Consider the following 6,000-nt stretch of genomic DNA (forward strand, 5'->3'; position numbering starts at 1 on the left):
GTTCCTTTGGGAATTTTCAAAATATATTCATGTGAAAGAGTTTAATTGAATGTTTTGTATCCATGTAACACTGTGACCAAATACATTTGGTTTTGTGGCTTTTCAATCAATCGCAATTAACAGGATAGCTCCAGAAGATTATTCTTCCCCATCAGTAGGATATTTCCGTATCCAATATTGTATGCGCCTGCAATCGATTATTGCTCAGTCGCCGAAAGTTCCGAGCTCAGAGAGTTCATTCCCCTCTAGTTTGCCTTCCAAATTGCCATCGTAAACCACACCTTCTCTCGGTTCAATCACACACAAAAAGCATACTTAAGCGATATACTGGTGGTGAGACACATTCAGAGTATTGACTCTCGTGCAGTTTGGACGCACTTTGGAGAGCCCTCAGCGGATAGATCGATAAGCGGTCGGGAAGTGGAGTGTTAGTCTCCAACGAATAAGCACGGATTTTTCGAAAAGTGTTAAGTACGCGATTGATAGCATGGGTGGAGGGAAGAGAAAGAAGAAAAGTCTCAACCCCAATGACTCATCAAACAGCCCCGATCAGAAGAGAGGCAAACGGAACAGCAGTGTGCCCGTTCATTCACCGGCCTCTCTCGCCGACAGCCTTGTTCAATCAGATTGTGTTAGCAACCGTTTTTCGATCTTAGCTGATGCTGAAGATGACGGAGCTTCTGCTCGTACAATGACAGCATCGGCAATCAACAATGCAGATCCCGGCGAAGAAGCATCAGGAAGCCATCCTCCAGCGAAGCAAAAAATTAAGCTACCCCCGCTGGTAGTAGAATCGGTCCCTCTGGACAAACTTAAGCTAACTATGCAAGCGATTGACGTGGACGCTGTTTTCCAAATTACCAGGATGGGTATTAAAATCATCACATCGACTCCAGAGGAATATAACAAATCGAAAACGTACTTGGTCAAGGCCAGCATCCCCTTCTTCACGCATGATATGGCAAGCGAGAAGCCTTTTAAGGCGGTGATCCGAGGACTTCCCACCATGGACGTGAAAGACATCGTAACAGAACTTCGAGATAAATTCAAACTGCAGGCACTCGCAGTCTTCCCTATGAGCCGTCGGAACAAGGAAATTCTGTATTGCAATTGCCTATATTTGGTTCACTTTGCAAAGGGTAGTGCATCGCTGCGAGCCCTGCAAGCAATTAAAACGATCAGCAACGTAAGGGTCAAATGGGAAGCGTACCGTGGACCGACCCGAAGCGTGACACAGTGCATGCGCTGTCTTAATTTCGGTCACGGTACCCGTAATAGTCAACTCAGGCCGAGATGTAACATCTGCTCCGAACAGCATTTCACTGACAGCTGTTCAACTGAAGTAGCTGGCGCCTTCAAATGTGTAAACTGCGGTGGAGACCATCAGGCTACGAACAAAGCTTGCACCAAACGTGAAGAATACCGCCGAATCCGGATGGAAGCGACAAGACAGAATCAACCCAGCCAGCGAAAAAAGCAGAAGCAAGTAAACATTCAGATGGACGACTTTCCCGAACTGCCTCCCCCTCGACCAAGATCGGTGCCTAACCTCGTACCACTACCACTACCGAACCAACAGCAGATGCAAAACCCACAGTCAACTGGTCCCGCTCCCGGGTTCAGGCCAATTCAGGCTTCCATCGGCACTAGCCAGTGGCCACCAGAAGGAAACCAGAATTCCAGTTCTTCGCATCCACCAGTGGATGCCCTCACTCAAACCATCACACAGCTGGCGTCTCTTGTTGCTGAGCTGCAGAAGATGATGATGCAGATGATGCAGTTTTTCACCAGCCTTAGCCTTCACCATCCAACTGCTTAATTGGAATGCCCGCTCACTGGCGGCAAAAAAGTTGGAAATCAACGAATTTCTACAAACAAACCGAATAGACGTAGCGTTTCTCACGGAAACTCACCTCAAGCCTACAATCAGCTTTAGTCTGCCACATCATGCCGTCTACCGCCTCGATAGAGTTGGCGCTGCCAAAGGTGGCGTTGCCATCGCTATCCGAAAAGGGCTCCAATTCAAAACGCTCCCCGACTTCCGTCTGTCGATCATCGAAGCCGTCGGCGTTGAGCTAGAAACTGCTGATGGACCTATCACCGCCATTGCTGTGTACTGCCCAACCCAGTGCAAGAACTCAGATGGAAGCTCTACCAGATTCAAAAACGACATTCTGCGGTTGACTCGTCGAAGCGGCAAATTTATCATCTCCGGTGACATCAATGCCCGCCACACTACATGGGGTAACATCCGAGGTAACAAGAACGGTGCGGTGCTTTCCGATGATCTACAAGCGGGACACTATATAGTTCTCCATCCAGACACACCAACATACTACTCACCGGCTGGTGTAGGCTCCACACTCGACATCTGCCTTACCAACATCGTTAACGGGTGTTCCAAGCCTATTGCAGTCACTGACCTGTCATCCGACCACCTGCCGGTAGTCTTCAAGATGGAACAAAACATCAATCAAAAACAGCTACATAGTAGGAGAAATTATCATCGTGCGAATTGGCCCCAACTCCAGCGGTACATAGAGGATCGTATCGACGAGAACACCCGCTTGGAAACAGAGAATGACATCGACCAGGTGCTGCAAGCACTCTCGGGCTACATAGGCGAGGCGGAAAACCAGTTCATCCCATCGGCGACGGTAACTTGTAAGTTCACACCTCTTGATCCAGAAACAAAACGAATAGTGTCCCTCAGGAATTGTGTCAGACGTCAATACCAGAGGACGGGGAATTCAACTAGAAAAGTTCTATACAAAAAACTGAACAAAATTATTGCTACTAGAGTGCAAAATCTGAAAAATAAGCAGTTTAATAACGACCTTCGAAGTTTACCTAAATATTCAAGGCCCTTTTGGCGTCTGACTAAAGTTTTAAAAAATAAGCCAAAACCAGTGCCTCCGCTCAAAAACAACAATCAAATCTACTTAACATCAACTGAAAAGGCAAGTGCCATAGCGCAGCAGTTCAGGACTGCACATGATCTGGGTCAACACATTGCCAGTCCGATGGAAGCGTCGGTCACGCAATGCATACATCAACTTGACACTGTGCCAATCGAGCTCACAGGAGAACAGCGAATTACTGCGAACGAGATCAACCAAGCCATCAAAAACTCCCGCAATATGAAGGCCCCTGGGTTCGACGGCCACTTCAATATTGTACTGAAGAACCTCGGACCCAAATCATACGCTTTCTTGGTGAGCATTTTCAATCGCTGCCTGGAACTCGGATATTTTCCATCCGTCTGGAAGGTGTCCAAAGTGGTACCCATTCTCAAACCGGGTAAAGACCCTACGAGCCCGTCAAGCTACCGTCCGATCAGCCTACTTTCGTCGGTCAGCAAGCTGTTTGAGAGAGTAGTGTACACCAGACTTCTCCGGCACACAGAGGAAAGCAACATTCTGCTCGACGAACAGTTCGGATTTCGTCGAGGTCACTCTACAGTACACCAACTCCAGAGGGTAGTCAACATGGTCAAGCGATCGAAGGAGCTTTCAAAAACCACCGTCATGGCCCTGATGGACATCGAGAAGGCATTCGATAATGTCTGGCATGACGGACTGGTATTTAAGCTCCAGAGATTCAACTTCCCAGTCTACCTGGTAAAAACGGTCCAAAATTATCTCCGTGGGAGATCATCTAGAGTCTACATTGCTGGGGCACTTTCTGAGCCATACCCAATTGCAGCTGGTGTCCCCCAAGGTAGTATTCTGGGTCCTCTACTATACAACCTGTACACTTCGGACATACCACCTCTACCCGGAGGCGGCAATCTATCGCTGTTTGCCGATGATTCGGCTATCACCTACAACGGACGTGTCATCAATGCTCTCGTAGCTAAACTCCAAACCGGTATCAATGAATACGTCAAATATCTTTACACCTGGAAGATCCGAGTGAATGCGGCAAAAACTCAAACGGTTGTTTTTCCACATCGCAACACGGAACGACTGAGGCCGACGAGGAAGATAAAGATATTGGAAAGCGAGATCGAGTGGTCGTCCGAGGCTCGCTACCTTGGTGTAATTCTCGATAGTAAACTCATCTTCCGTTCACACGTAACCGATCGAGTAAACAAAGCCATCATCATGCTCCGTAACCTCTATCCGATCATCGCCAGGCGGGCAAAGACGTGTACCACGAACAAGCTGGCAATATTCAAGCAAGTGGTGTCGCCGATGCTAGAATACGGCTCCCCGGTCTGGAGGGGATGCGCCAGTTCACACCTCAATAAGCTCCAGGTAATCCAAAACCGTTTTCTGAAGATAATTCTCAATCTTCCGTGGCACACGAGAACCACTGACGTCCACCGGTTAGCGTGTTTTGACCCAATAAGGACTAGAATCGAGCAGTTCGAACAACGACATATAAACAGAGTTCGACAGTCGGAATGGCAAAACATCAGGGACCTTTATCCCTAAAACATTGTAAATATTTGTATATAGTAGATTTAGAGTGTGTGTATATAGTAGGCTTAGTTAGATTAAATATTCAAACTACAACAGCTCAGAAACAACTGACAAAATGACATACCAACCTCCTAAGAAAAATTTAAACTAATTATTATAGCAAAATTGAATCAAAGTATGAATCACCAATGTGGAATCTCTTACACTGTAAAATATTTGTACATCAAAAAAGAAATAAAATAAATTAATTTGAATGTAAAAAAAAAAAAAAAATGAGACACATTCATTTTTCGTGAGGACATCGACAAGACAACATCGTTGCCTAACGTGCTGGAGGAGGTGGACGGCGAAGGATCGACACATACACGCGCAGAACTCTTTTCGTTAGGATGCCATTCAGCATCGAGAAAGTTCCGGAAAGATCTAATCATTGCTGGAAAATAATCTGCCAGTTCCTTTGGGAATTTTCAAAATATATTCATGTGAAAGAGTTTAATTGAATGTTTTCTATCCATGTGACACTGTGACCAAATATGTTTCAATCAAGTGCTATTAACAGGTGGTTATCGAGTTGGTATTAACCACTGGTGGGCTTCCAGTATCGAGGAAAATGTGGAAATAACTAATCGTTACTGAAAATAATCTGCCAGTTCCTCTGGGAATTTTCAAAATATATTCATGTGAAAGAGTTTAATTGAATGTTTTCTATCCATGTAACACTGTGACCAAATATGTTTCAATCAAGTGCTATTAACAGGTGGTTATCGAGTTGGCATTAACCACTGGTGGGCTTCCAGTATCGAGGAAAATGTGGAAATATCTAATCGTTACTGAAAATAATCTGCCAGTTCCTCTGGGAATTTTCAAAATATATTCATGTGAAAGAATTTAATTGAATGTTTTCTATCCATGTAACACTGTGACCAAATATGTTTCAATCAAGTGCTATTAACAGGTGGTTATCGAGTTGGAATTAACCACTGGTGGGCTCCCAGTATCGAGGAAAATGTGGAAATAACTAATCGTTACTGAAAATAATCTGCCAGTTCCTCTGGGAATTTTCAAAATATATTCATGTGAAAGAGTTTAATTGAATGTTTTCTATCCATGTAACACTGTGACCAAATACATTTGGTTTTGTGGTTTTTCAATCAATCGCAATCAACAGGATAGCTTCTGAAGATTATTCTTCCCCATCAGTAGGATATTTCCGTATCCAATATTGGATGCATAAAACCTTGTGCCTCCAACGTAACGCTCTCGTTTTCGAAGTTCTCCAAATATTCATTCATTCAGAATGAATTCAGATTCAACTTCATACAAATGATCTCTATATCAACGAGAGTCCTACGGCACCCTTGCGGTTATACCATAGATATAACCCACTTCCTGTTTTTGTGAAAATGTTCAATAAAATTCGCAATTTAATATGAAAAATGTCGATAAAAATCCAGAGAAATTCAGACTCTTGATTTTCCAACATCCAGATTTCGGTTCAATACACCTGGAAACCCTGGCCCTTCATAAGGCTGTGGAAACTCGGCAAGGAATCGACTCAAACTTCAGTGAACAT

Source organism: Toxorhynchites rutilus, chromosome 3 (assembly GCF_029784135.1).
Source record: "Toxorhynchites rutilus septentrionalis strain SRP chromosome 3, ASM2978413v1, whole genome shotgun sequence".
NCBI classification, from domain to species: domain Eukaryota; kingdom Metazoa; phylum Arthropoda; class Insecta; order Diptera; family Culicidae; genus Toxorhynchites; species Toxorhynchites rutilus.